Here is a 15,253-nt window from a genome sequence, read left to right as displayed (position 1 = left end):
TTAAGGCCGCGTGTAGCGCCGACACCAAAATATCGAGTGCGCTGGTCCACGCCCACTAATCTGCGCTGCGCTTGGCACTAAGCGCTGTTTTTAGGCCATTGCAACGATAGAGCCCATCATCTTTAAATCAATAAAGCTGAAGAAATAAAGATCAAATGTGCAGTTGGTGATTTGTTAGGGTTGCATTTTTTATTAAATTACAATTTTTGAGTTAAATTATGTTCTATTTTCTATCTATGATTTTTTCATCACTCAGGAGGGTTTTCTGAGCATGGATGCTCTCTTTCAGCACACAGTGCAGAGTGATGGGAAATAGTAATATAATAATAGCCTATACAGTATATGGAGACAGACAGACGGGGATGAAAGGGAGGGGGGGAGCTTTTCTGACCGGACTGGATCGCTCAGTGGAATTGGAGCTTAAAAGGGAAGCTTGTGATTCGTTTACTGCACTTCTCCAATGACCAGATTGTGCATAATCTTACGCTTACAAGGCGTGGTTATAATGCTTAAGGCCGCCTGCAGCGCCGAAACCAAAATATCGAGTGGGCTGGTCCACGCCCACCAATCTGCGCTGCTCCGGGCGCTGGTCGCAGTTTATAGGCTGATGCAACGATGGAGCCCCTCATGTCTAGAAAGGTAAAACCGGAAAATATCCTGCTCTGGCTAGCCGGACGTGATCCAGACTTCATGTTTAGAAGAGGCTTTGGAGTCAATGATGAACTGATTAGATTTTGGTGGTCAAAGGTCAAAGGTACACTAGCCCTTGTTTTCAGGCTATGAATGTCCCGAACAAACTGGAAGTACTTGGTAAAATATTTAGGGCAAAGTTCATGTAATATTTTATAGACCATGATAAGTTTTAACTGTTGTACTCTACTTTCAGCCAATTTACCTCTTTAAAATGAGTTGGGCTCAGAGCTGGGCAGGCTCTGGTTAGGGTTAGGGTTATGTTGTCCATCAGGCAGAACAGGCAGTCGCCTGGGGCCTCGTCCACTAGAAGGCCTCGCAGACCAGAGCATTTTATTTATTTATTTTTTGCAAGGAGCAGTCAGCTACCAGACACTACCATACGTTGCATTGTCAGATATAAATTCAAGTGTGTTATCAGAGCAGGCAGAACAACGAAGAGGCGTTTCAGAGTGGCGCAGAGAAGAAAAATAGGAAAGTGTCTACTGATGGAAGTATATGCTGTGATCATCTTGTCTTGTGTCTTTGGTTGAGTGTGTGTGTTTGTGTGTGTGTGTGTGTGTGTGTGTGTGTGTGTGTGTGTGTGTGTGTGTGTGTGCACATGCGCGCGTGCGTGCCTGTGTGCCTGCGTGCTCGTGCGTGCATGTGCGCGTGTGTCTAGGAGGATGGCCAACATAAAAAGAAAGTTGGCTGCTGGGGACATTAATAACTTTTATAGTCAAATTTCAAAATGTGATAACTCAAGGAATATATATTTTATGAATTGCTAATTTGCAGAGTCGGTCAACAATAGTAGTAGTAGTACTAGTAATAATCATAATACACAACTCAACTAATAAATAATACATTAAATTTTGTCAGGTGACAGAAGCAGTCCAGCCAGGTAGCTCAGACAGAGGAGAGGCTGGTGATGGAGGTTCTGGGTCACAGTCATAGTCAGTTGTGAGATTGTGACATGTGAACAGAAAAGTGAACAGAGACATGTCGGGCCTTGGTGTAAGCAGTCCATTTCAAAACGAAGAAAAGTTTAAAGTTGATGTGAGTTCTCTTACTGCCTTTCTTTGGCGCTTCATATTTGCACCATCTGAGTGTTGTGATGCAGGGCTTGAAGTGAGCAGAGTATGACCGCTGGCCTCATTTGATGTAAAGCGGAACTTTTGAGTCCTGGAATGGCCTTTTTTAATTATTTTATTTGTATTTATTTATTTTGTACATACTGTAAATGGCAGCCCTGGGTGCCATGTTCCAGCCCTGTTACACCTGCAGCCCTGGGTGCCATGTTCCAGCCCCGTTATGCTCGCAGCCCTCGGTGCCATGTTCCGTTACACCCGGTCTATGGGAGACTAAACCTGGCCTGACTGACCCTGCATCCTCAGCTCCCAAGACTTGCCTTCTAAAACAAGGTTGTAGTTCAGAAAGTTTATTTATTCTAAAGGAATACTGAGTGGGAGTTCCGAGTGCAGAGTCGGCTTGTTTTCTGTTGGACAGGAAGCTGCCGGTTAGCTCAGCTATCAGCTTTTCTTATAGACTGTATAAAAATATGGATGCAGCCAGCGTGACGTCCCCCATTGATTTGTGGACTCCCATTTTGAAGCCTAGAGTTTGGGATTTTGACGGTCGACATCTTGGTTATTTGGAGCCAGAAGCAGCTAACGCGAGACCAGGGGTTACCACAGAGCCGGAGCGACACTGGCTATTGGTCTGTGATCGGCGAGCTGCACAATCACTGGACAGGCGACCTGTCAATCACACCCCATAGTCTGCTTTATTGTCTATTTGACTCTAAATTGGACCATAATTTACTAAATGAACATCATGCTGTATTGAAGAAGACTGAGGTAACACTGCAAATCAAGTGAGAAGTAGTGTAATTTTCTCATTGACCAGACTTATTTTCTGAGCTTCTTTTACCCCGGTCTGGCCATTAGAAACAATGCAGGTTTAAGGCACTTACACTTCATTTTTTAGCTGCGGAGGTTGCCCCTTGGTCGATGCCCAGAAATGTCCCAAACATTAGGAATTGAAATAAGAGAATCCAGGCAGAAGGCACCAGGCTCTCTGCAGACAGTGTCACACACCACCAATGAGCCATGAGTAATGATTGAGTAGGATCATTTTTGGTAATGTTATTTCAAAATGCTGCTCATTATGCCTTTAAACAAACCAAACTACAAAAAGTCAGCGAGACAGTGGCAAAACAACAAACACAAACCTAACTGGGGGAGGACAGCGCAACTTTACTTCCAAAAGAAAATAACACAAATGTGTGAGCAGAAGAAGTTTTACCGTTGGCCTCATTTGGTGCAAAATGGAACTTTTGAGTCCTGGAACAGCCTATTTCTATTTCATAGTTTGTTATATAAAGTGCTGCCATGCTCCTGCCCTGTGGAAATGTGTGGTCACTCCTGTACCCAGTGGACAGTGCTCTGCAGGACACACCACTTCCCCTTGCAAACCTTTACAGATTTTCAGCTGTGAATTTATGACCCGCCAGTCCACCAGGAGTTTGTACACATTGAGAAATGTCAAAGAAATTTTTTATTTATTTATTATTTTTTAACAAACAGTCCACTCAGGCAGGCGTTCACTTAGTGACATATCCTTCAGGTTATTTGTAGGACCCCACCCGTTCCCCCCTCCACACCCCCATGGAGCTCAGATGGTGCGGTCCAGGCAGAGGAAGGGGAGTGGTACTGTAGGGGAGAGAGGGAAATGTTCAACAATGACTGCATTAACATGATGCCCAACATGATCAACACGACTGGACGGAACTGAACAGCGGACAGAGGAAATGTGACCTTTTTCATTTTGGATAATGTTTGGATAATCTCCCCAGCATCAGGGGTTTTATTTTTCTCCGTCTTTGATTCTGTTATATTTTGAAGGATAACAAGGACTTTTGCTCAAGTCTGCTCCAACCCAGAGTGCCTCAGAAACATGTTGATCACAAGTGAGTAGCCTATCTCTGACTCCCAGCTGATGTGTTTGTTTTGATAGATAGATAGATAGATAGATAGATAGATAGATAGATAGATAGATAGATAGATAGTGTGTTGTGTTTCCAATCGGTTTGCCAGTCATGCTTGATTCAATTCATTAAGCAGGTGATTGATTCATTTGCTTAACGAGTGTTACTTAATGAGGAGACCTTCATAAAATTATAACATATTGTTGTGATTGCATGAATTAAAGATACATTTTAACTGAAGGTAAGGTACGCAAGCAGGCATTTAGTTACATTAATGAAATAGTGGGTGTTTGGTGCAGCTTTGATAACAAGGCTTGTCTTGATTCATGAGGAATAAAAATAAGGAATTTGAAGCACTCCAGTGTGAACTGAGAAGGCTTTATGTTGAAAGGCCCTGGGCCTGAAAACATGGTGAGTGCCACTTTAAACTCTACAGGAGAAGAAAGGCTGTTTCTGTGTTAGGAGGGGCGTAGGACTGCTGTGAATGTGTGTGGGGTGCACAGATCATGAGGCTACTTTCACAATGAGAACTGATCTGTGTGCGGGGTGGACAGATCACAAGTCTACTTTCACAATGATAACTATTTTTTTGTATTTTTTTTATTTTTTTTATCCTTTATTTAACCAGGGTAATCACATTGAGATCTCTTTTGCAAGTGCGGGCCCTGGCCAAGTAAGCAGCATGCAGTTAATTCCACATATAATACATTAAAACCAACACAAGTCAAAAATACAAGACAATATGGGTCACACAAGAAGTACATAAAATTGGTTCATAATTCAAATAAAGGCCAATTTAAAAACATGAGCACTCCTTTGCCAGCAGTTGTCCAATTTGTTCTTTGAAATGATCCATCCTAATGAGGGAATGTAATTTCAAATCTTTTTGTAGCAGGTTCCAGTAGAAAGGAGCAGCATAGCTAAAGGCATGTTTCCCAAACTCAGTTCTCATAGTAGGAAGATGATACGAGATACAGGTGATCTCAGATTGTAATGACTACCTCTAGATTGAGTGAGCAAGGTACTTAAGTAAATTGGTAGCTGGCCCAGGATGGCTTTGTAAACAAACAAATACCAATGTGACAGTCTTCTTATGTCCAGGGATGACTGACCTGACAATTCATACAGTGCACAGTGATGTTGAGGAATGAGCTGTTTGTTACAAATCATAAAGCAGCATGGTAAACTGTATCTAAAACATGAAGATGTGATTTTGGAGCATTCACATATAAAATATCTCCATAATCCAATATAGGCAAAAATGTAGCAGCCACAAGCCGTTTCTTAGCTTGAAAATTGAAACAAGCCTTATTTTTAATCTGATCTGTGAATGTGTGCGGGGTGGACAGATCGTGAGTCTACTTTCACAAAGAGAACTCATCTGTGAATGTGTTTGGGGTGGACAGATCACGAGGCTACTTTCACCATGAGAACTGATCTGTGAATGTGTGTGGGGTGCACAGATCGTGAGGCTACTTTTACAATGACAACTGATCTGTGAATGTGTGTGGGGTGCACAGATCACGAGGCTACAAGTTCACAATGAGAACTGATATAAAGCTGCGTGGAACTGTAATCGCAGGGATGCACAAATATATCAGCCATATATCAGCCAATATTGACCTTGCTGACTGCAATCGGCTTATCGGCAAAATAACCATTTGCTTGGGTCAGTTGTAGGGATGTCAACAACGGTAACCGCCGAGAACGTTTGTGACCAGTTAAGCATGTCTGAGTTTGAGTTTGAGTTTGAGTTTATTTGATTCTCGCTCACAGTATTCACTGAATAAAAGCAGAATTTACACACAGAACTGTTAAGATCTAGCTAAAAACAAGAAAATAGATTATAAAAATAGATTACATATCACAGGTCACAGGTCACATTTTCAGGACATAGAAACACAATAATACATCAAACACCTAAGAGTCTCTTAAGACTGAGTGTTAAAGAGTCTCACAGCAGTGGGCAGGGTTGCTGTTCTCAGGCGGTTTGTCCTGGTCGAGAAGGTTGTGAGCTGTCCGCCCACTTCGCAGTGTCCAGCCAGTGCAGCTGGCTCTGTCCTGTGGGAGCAGGTCATGCAGTGGGTGATGTGTGTTCATCATGTCCTTGACCAGTTTTATTGCTACCTCTTCTTTCCTGTTTTGTAGGGATGGGAGTTGAGGCTGGATCAGATTGCCTCTGGAGATGATTTTGATGGCTCTCCTTTGGACTCTCTCCAGTTGTGCTGTCTGTTTTTTGTTGCATCCCACTAGGAGGACTCCTCCATATTCCAGACAAGGCCTGACCAGGGTGGTATAGATGGTCACCAGATCTTCGCAGGGTAGGCCTTGTCTGGCTAGCACAGTCAGGAAGTGTAACCTTTTTGAAGCTTTCTTCACTGACTGTTCCACTTGAGTGTTGCCGCTGAGGTCGTTGTCCAGGTGGAAACCAAGATATTTGGTTGTGGTGACGATGGGAACCTCCTGTCCTCCCAGGAAGAGAAGGGGCAGCTGCAGAGGGTTTTTGGAGAAACAAATTCTCATCTCCACAGACTTCTTTCCATTTAGCTCCATGTTGTTATCTGCCCAGTCATCCAGCTGCTTGGCCTCCATCTCCATTGACCTGTCGCTGTAGATGTTGGTCAGTGGTATGGCCCGGGAAAGACCCACGTCATCAGCATACCCAGTGTCCAGAGTGTCGCTGAAGGCTGTTTTTCGGATTGACATGTACAGGAGGAAGTATGGGGAGGCCACTCCTCCTTGCGGCACACCAGACGTGACCTCTGTCCAGGAGCTATAGGTGTCGTTGGCCTTTACCCTCTGCCTCCTTCCTGTGGTGTAGCTGTGTATCCAGGCCAGGAGTCTTGGGCACAGATTCATGTCGACCAATGGCGTAGCTACGGGTGCGCCTGGGTGTGCAAATGCCACCCACACAGGCAGCTGGCACACCCAAACAGAAAGGGGGAACAAGTTTGTTTGTTTGTTTATCTGCAAAACACATCAGCTGTCATGCACAGCCTGTCGGCCATTCAGACCAATAGCGTTTTTAGAGCTGCCAACTAGGGTTGGCACGATGGACGATGGCATCGACCATCGTGATTGGCCGACCCCCCATCGACCTCTGAGTCTTCTACATCGGATCATCGTGATTAATTATCTGTTCGAAATAAATTTGTGCTGTTTTAATAATAAAAAATACCAAGTCCACCGTGACGCGTGGGGGACGCGCCGGCGGCATTAAACGAGCGCGCCCAGTTCAGACTCAGTGAAGCCTCCCCTCCCCCTCCTCCGCTCTAGTGCTTCTCTGCACTGGGAGCGCTTGTTTAATGTCGCCGGGGTGTCCCCCGCGCATGAGAAGTCAGTTCTTTTGTTGTGAACACTTTTAAGACAAAGAAGAAACTTCACGTTCTTTCCTGTTTTCAACCCAAAGTGAGTACAAGTCTTCAACTGTGAATTTAACTTGTCTGTTTCCAAAGTGAAAGTTGAAGTCGCTCACAGCAGCAGCCTCAACGCTAGACTCATCAGTCTGAATGACTGAGCAGCAGCTGTGTTTCTCTCTCAACTCTCCTATCGTCAAATCGCTCTCATTAGGTTCAAAAGCCCACGCGAATCTAACGTTATATCAGCCAGTAATAGAGAGCCGCAGGGATGACGTATTTTTGTAGTCAGAACGCGGAAGTCCCGGACTTCCTGGTTCTTCACTGTTTCTGTCTATGGGATTTTTGAATGGGTTTTTGCTGCGATGCTTCTAATAATCTCTCTGGGCAACGCTGGCTTAATCAAACGCGAACCAGAGTTCAGTCGGATAATCTTCACACATGAGGACCACTTTCATGAGTTTTGTAGCGTAAATGCGAGCCCTAGAAGTAAAAAGCTCGAGTTAAGCTAATCCAGAACTACACACTGTCGCATAGGCTTCCATGTCACGTCAGCGCTCAACCTGGACTGTTGTTGGATGTGTGCACTGATTACCCCCGGGCTGAACAGTGAGGGAAAGAGAATTTCCGTGTTCGTCCTTTGAAGTGGTGACGTTATTGACGTATATATCCCCATTGATTTAACAGTGTCGTCTCATTTAGCCGTTTGCTAGCTAGCCGTCCTTTTAACGGCATATAAAAGCTTCAACACTCATAAAAGTGGTCCTCGTGTGTGAAGATGATATTACTAAACACTGGTTCGCGTTTGATTAAGCCAGCGTTGCCCAGAGAGATTATTAGAAGCATCGCGCCAAAAACCCATTCAAAACTCCCATAGGCGAAAACAGTGAAGAACCAGGAGTGTTAGTGTTTTTTTATTTTTTTATTTTTATTTATTTATTTATTTATTTATTTATTTATTTATTTATTTATTTATTTATTTATTTATTTATTTATTTATTTATTTATTTATTTAAATAATTTATTGGGGGGGGGGGGATTTGTAATAGTTTACCAGCCCCTGACGGGTGAACCAAAAAGTTGGTTTGGGATAGCAAATAAGTGCTCAAATTGCACTGATCCCCTGAACACGTGGTTTGTCTTCAGATGGTTCTCTGCCTGGGATCACAACAGACCGACCTGCTTCATCATAAAATGCTTATAAAAATAGTTTTACTTGTTCAAACCAAATGGTTTACAATCGGGAGAGAGCATAGAACATTTCACTCAGACCAAAACAAAACATCAGAAAAATATTTTATTTAAATCCGCAGTTTTTTACATTTTGGTCAGAGTGAAATGTTATGCAATCTTCCCTGTTTCTAAATATATCTGAACCGTTTGGTTTGACCAAGTAAAACCATTTTTTCAAGATTCAAGATTTTTATTGTCACTCCATGGTACAAGTACCACCATGGCCGTAACTAGCTATGAGGACGGGGAGGTCCGGACGGGGAGGTCCGGACCTCCCCTAATATTTCAGCCTGAAAAAAAAAAAAAAAAAAAAAAAATTGCAGGCCAGGCCAGGCCAGGCCACTCACTGAACAGCAGGCCAGGCGCCGCCTACTGGTTTACTAGTGGTTTTATTACTTTATTCAGGTTTAAAGTGGGTGCATCTCATTGTAATCATGCATGATGCCAATTGCCAAGCTCCCGAAGTCAGGTATGCAGGTGGCTATATGCATGGTTTCAGTTTCATGACCCAATAAGTAACAAAAAGAGGTGGTGTAAAGTTAAAAACAACATAATATATTTTATTTTATTTTTCAATCGTTCCTATCAGGAATAAATAAATGTCCCTCTGTATGTTTTTTTTATTATCGATGATGACTTTGTGTGTTGTGTACGGCTTGGGTTGTGTACCTGTGTTTGTAGGTGTCATTTTGATATGAATTTGGCTAAAACAGTTTGTGTTTGTTAGTTACAATTATGTTGACAGGAGAGCTGAGCAGGTGGTGACATGAAAGAGAATATACTGAATAATGACATCACAACAGTATAATCCTAATGTTGATTTAAAATGATATATTACTCTAAATATGGCTAAAAAAGGGGGGGGGGAAAACTCAAATTTTTTTCGGCGGCGCCCGTCCCTTGCTGGACCTCCCCTATTTCGGAACCCTGGTTACGGCCCTGAGTACCACGTGTGAAATTCTTGTGCAGTGGACTCCGTTTACGACATAGTACAAATAGGCAACAAGCAATAAGTAATAGGCAATAAGAAATAGGCATCAATAAGCAATAAGACAGCAATAAGGCAATAAGAAATAGGCATCAATAAGCAATAAGACAAGTCGGTGGCTTATACGACAGTGGCATATTCATTGCACATAGGTGCACATGTCATGTGCATACGTTAGACGTGTTCAGACATTCCAAATTCGACGTTTTATACATACATGTGCAAATAGCATGTACCTTATTAAACATATACTTAAATTTACAATTAAACGTTAGGCACCTTATTAAACATACACTTAAATTTACAATTAAACGTTAGGCATCCGTAATAGTAGCAGCTGCAGTACGGTACGGTACGACTACTGCACTATTTTGTGCATATTAAGGAGTCTCGTGGCCTGCGGGAAGAAACTGTTCCTCAAGCGATTTGTGCGTGTTTTTGGAACCCTGTATCTCCTCCCTGAGGGTAGCAGGGAGAACAGGCTGTTGTGGGGATGGTTTGTGTCTTTGATGATCTTCAGGGACCTCCTGAGGCACCGCTGGTTGTACAGTTTGTGCAGTTCTGGCAGTTCACCTCCTGTTACGTGCTGGGCCGCGCGCCTCACCCTCCGTAGCGCTCTGCGGTCCATGGTGGTACAGTTCCCGTACCAGGCGGTGAAGCCGCCTGTCAGCAGGCTTTCAATGGTGCCTCTGTAGAAGTCCCCGAGGATTTCTTTCCTCAGCCCGAATTTCTTCAGGCCCCTGAGTCCGTGTAGTCGCTGTTGGGCCTTTTTGACAACAGTGGCGGTGTGGCCGGCCCAGGTCAGGTCCTGGTGGATGTTGACTCCCAGGTACTTGAAGCTGTCCACCCTTTCCACCACTGTGCCGTTGATGGTGATTGGGGGGTGTGCGCCCCCCCCTCTCCTGTAGTCTACAATGATCTCCTTGGTCTTGGAGACGTTCAGAGAGAGGTGGTTGTCCTGGCACCATTGTTCCAGTACCCCCACCTCCTCTCTGTAGGCCGTCTCGTCGCCCCCCCGAGATCAGCCCCACGACCGCTGTGTCGTCTGCAAACTTCACAATTGTGTTTGAAGTTTGAGTCGCCACGCAGTCGTGGGTGTAGAGGTCGTACCAGAAGGGGCTGGAGACGCACCTATGCTAATGGTCAGTGGGGAGGAGGTGAGGTTGCCCACCCTCACCACCTGGTGGCGGTCTGTCAGGAAATCCAGGATCCGGTCGCACATTGCCGTGTTTAGTCCCAGATCCCTGAGTTTGCTTACCAGCCTGGAGGGTACTATGGTGTTGAATGCTGAGCTGTAGTCCACGAACAGCATTCTTACATAGGTGTCCTTCCCCTCCAGGTGGGACAGGGCGGTGTGGAGCACGTGTGCTACTGCATCCGCTGTGCTCCTGTTGGGGCGGTATGCAAATTGTAGCGGGTCGTGGTCCGGGGGGAGTGTGGGGCGGATCTTTGATATGACCAGCTTCTCAAAGCACTTGCTGGCTATTGGCGTGAGGGCTATTGGGCGCCAGTCGTTGAGGCTGGTCACTTTTTGCTGTTTGGGAATGGGGATGATTGTTGCTGCTTTGAAGCAGGGGGGGACTCGTCGGAGGGAGAGGGACTGGTTGAAGATGTCTGTGTATACGGGTGCCAGCTGGTGAGCGCAGGCCTTGAGGACCCGCCCGGGGATGCCGTCCGGGCCGGCCGCCTTGCGTGGGTTGATACGCAGGAACGACCGGCACACTTCATCCTCAGTGATGGTGAGAGGGCGGTCTGGATCTGTGGGGGTGGGGGCGGTGGGTGGGGGGTGGGGGGGGTTGGTGGTTGGGTGTGAATGGGAAGGGGTGCTGAGGGGTGGGGGGTGGGAGGGGAGTTGGTGGGGGGGGGAGAGGGGGGAGGGTGGTGGTCGGGGGGGGGAGAGGGGGGAGGGTGGTGGTCGGGGGGGGGGGAAGGGTGGTGGGGGGACGGAGAGGGGGGAGGGGAGGAGGGGGGGGGGTGAGGGGAGGGAGGGAGGTGATGGGGGGGGGAGAGTGGGAGAGGGGTGGGGGAGGGGAGGGTGGATGGGAGGCGCTCTGGCAGAGGGGTCGAATCTAGCGTAGAACGCGTTGAGTTCATCCGGTAGGGTGGGTGACGTGCTGGGGTTCTGTCGTTTCACCTCTTTGAAGTCAGTAGCAGCATGGAGGCCTTTCCACAGGTGTCTGGGGTTGTTGGTGTCCAGTTTTGACTCCAGCTGCCTTCCGTAGTCTCTCTGTGCTTTTTTTAATAGCGGTCCGGAGGACATAAGCATTTTTACAAAATGTCTATGGGGAAATAAATTTCAGGTGAAAATCTCTGGTACAGTGCTGAAGCAGGAAGTGAGGTTTCACTTTGGCTCTCTATATCACTGTTGGGGAGTTCCGAACAGGTGCTTGGAGCCCGGAGCGTATACCTCGCGGGGGAGTTTCTGAGCTGCATATAAGTTTGGAGAACCAATCGTGTCCACTTGTAGGAATAAGCTTGGCTTGTTGTCTCTAGCTTGCATTGTCTCAGGCATGCCAATTACGCTGATTGGCATGCCCGCTGATGTCACAACACGTCAGCCCTGATGATGTCATATTGCCGCCTGGATGGTTGACATCATACATCATTGGTCATCATTGAAATGTCACATCTGATGATGTCGTAGGTCACAACTGAGGTCATAGTCATCAGTGATGTCATAAATGCTTCCCGCTGAGCTTGCTCGCAGACATTGAAAAAAAGTGTCGCCATGGCGCATCGTTTCCAGTCTCCACACCAGAAAGTGCTGTGCACAAAATTTCTAATAATTTATTTCAGCAGTTTTACAAGTTGATAAATTCAATTGTCATTAGCAACACTGAATTATTTTTTGCTGTAAAAAACAACAATAATAAACAAACAAACAAACAAAATAATTCTCTAGGCTAAAATCCATTGTTTCATGTCTCAAATCAAAAATCCACTGTTATTTAGGAGTCTACGCGTATAGGGGATAGGTGACCTCCTGTATCAACTCTGTGTGACATCTTGGAATGGCCAGTTTGTTAGAGTTCCTTGTCTGATGATGTGACCTCCTTGAGCCTCTCTGGGTATCATGAAAACAAAAAATAAAAACGGGCGGGGGCTGGCGGGGGGTCGAAAATATATATATATTTTTTCCATGCTTTTAATTTTTCATTTTAGTTCCAAGTGAGATGTTTTATGATCACTCATGATTCAGTAGGTGGCTGGTTGGCTTGGTTCCAGGCTTAAAACTCGTTATTGTCGTTATTTTTCAAAACATGGAGCAAATGAATGGGGAGTTCTCTGATGGAACAGGAGCTGAGAAAAAGTGGGCGCTCACTGTTGAGTTCTGGACACTGTTGGAATGAGAATGTGTTGTGCTGTCAGAGGAAAACCTTGAGTCTCTTTTCGGAAAATAACATTAACGACAATTAACAAAACCATGGATTTGGGAGGGGAAGTAAGACACACAAAGTATCACACATATCAAGTTATGGCTAATGGAATGAGATTTGTTTTGATTCCGCACCGCCAAACTCTCTAACCTGGCAGGATGACAGGTTAGATAATTGTGAGGCATTTGACTTTTGTTTACGAACCCTGCATCACCTCTTATTGGCCAGCATGAACCTAAACATGCAAATGCAAAAATGCAAGAAAGTAATCTTTTCCACTCTGGTTTGGACCAAAGAAAACAAACAGGTGTGATCGCACCCTGACATTTGGGACTTAAAGGATGGGTTTTCCGTGGGGAATATGAATATATATTAAATCTCACGCCCCTAAGGTTTTCGAATCCGTTGAAATTTTTGAAATTGGATATTCACTGCCAGAGATATCAAGCATCTCTCACATATTTTTTGGGCCAGCCGACGCGTTTCGCGTCATCTGGCCTAAGTCCGCCTTGCGGAAGTCGTGCACCTATGAACTACAACTGTTGTTGGCCATGGTCCCGCCTCTAGAGGTCCTCCACGCCCCTTCAGAGGCCTTGACCAAAACAAAAACGCAGCCATCTTGTCAACCGCCTAGCCTGCTGTAGCTAATATTAGCTTCCCATAGTTCCTTGCAAAGAGACCATTATCTCGGGAACGGAAGCACTAATCGACACGGGACTGGCGGCATTGGAAAGCTCGTCAAATTTTACATCTAGTAGTAGGTGGGTTGAAGTAACGAAATCAACGCTGAGCAATGTACCCGTTTTTACACATTTTTACAGAAAATAGTTACAACATCAGATGCGCGTAACTCCTACGAAAATGCCTTAAAATGCATGAAAAAAATTTTATGAAGACATCTCCCGACATATATACTACCGTTTACATTTGGTGCAATTTGGAGGCAATTTTATTTTCGATTTATTTCTTGTTCTTTGTATATTTCATTGTCGAAGCCTTCTTCTTCTTCTTCTTTGAGTTTTATGGCGGTTGGCAAACATATATGTGCATTACCGCCACCTACTGGAGTTTGATATCAGCCAAATGCCTGAGGGGTGGGCATAAAAACGAAGGCCACGCGAGCCCAGTGCATTGTGGGAAATGTAGTATTTCGAGTCCCCGCACCCGCACCTCCCCCCCACCACCCCCCCCCACACACAGAGTGGATTTCGGTTGATATCTCTGTGAGTAAACCTCCAATTTCAAAAATTTCAACGGATTCGAAAACCTTAGGGGCGTGAGATTTAATATATATTCATATTCCCCACGGAAAACCCATCCTTTAAATTAGCTATTTTTTTGCTTTGCATTTGTATGAAATCAGGGGAATTAGATCAATCAATCAATCAATCAAACAATCAAACCGTTATTGACAGACACTTGGTCCATAGATGTCACATACACAAATACAAAAAGCACATAAGAGCACAATAAAAGAACAAAAGTACATTATAAAAGAGAGTCATACCAGAGTTTCCACATATGTGACTGGTATCTTACATGCTTAGCCCAGGATCAGTGAGCAACTTAATAATGGCATTCTGAGACACGTTCAATCTACAGATGAACCTGTACCTCAGATTTCTCAGGAGCACCTGGAAAGTGGCCACCCCCGCCTTACAGAACAGGTCACTAGCACTGCTCCACCTGGGCTTTTTTAGCAAGATGCACATGTCATTATAGGCAACCTGAGGTTTATGCATGCTTGCCTTCTTAAACTTTACCTACAAGGGGGCAGTATAGGGGTACAGTAAGCCCTAAAGAGTGTGATCTTCACATCATCAGAACAGGAGTGGAATTTCCTGACCAACATGTTAGCCTGAATGTATAACACATGCCGCTGTCTATACATATCATCATCATCACCCATATGGTCAGTGATGAAGTGGCCCAGATATTTGGTTTTGTCACAGACACATAGAGCATGCTCAGACAAAAGAAAAACAGGAAAAGCAAGATCCCGGTCCTCTTTCGTTCTACAGATCATAACAACACTATTCTTTGCATTGTATTTCACATCAAATTGGACCCCGTAATCAGAACAGATGTTCAGCAGATGTTGAAACCCAGCGCTGCTGGGGGAGAAGATCGCCAGGTTATCCGCATACATAAGGTGGTTAATCAAGGCGTTACCGATCATACAACCTCTGCAGCCTCTTAGCTGGACAGAGAGATCATCCATATATAAATTAAAGAGAGCAGGGGAGAGTAGCCCCCCCTGCCGTACCCCATTGCCAACACCAAAAGGGGTAGATACACTATTGCCCCATAGAGACTCCTCCATGTTCGATTTTCTTTTTTCTTTCAGAGCTCAACGTGCCCAAAGCCACATACATGTCTCTCTTTACTGGCCAGGCGAATTGAATTCGCAGGTCAGAGGTGAGCACACGTCAAAGTTTCCGGACACAGTCTGAGTTTGCCTGAAGAGCTTAAATGCCTAAAAGCAGTGTGCCTGCCTGTCAGCCTCAAACCCCAAATCTCCAGGCCCAAACAAACGGATCTCACCCAGCAGCCAGATCATCCAACCGCTTGGCCCTTTCTCAGTGTTCAATATTTAAGTTTACAGAGCATGGTGCAGGTTGGAGACCACATTGCTTTACTA

The sequence above is a fragment of the Poromitra crassiceps genome, assembly GCF_964638095.1.
Source record: "Poromitra crassiceps genome assembly, chromosome: 1".
NCBI lineage: Eukaryota > Metazoa > Chordata > Actinopteri > Beryciformes > Melamphaidae > Poromitra > Poromitra crassiceps.
Note: the sequence above shows the minus strand (reverse complement) of the source record.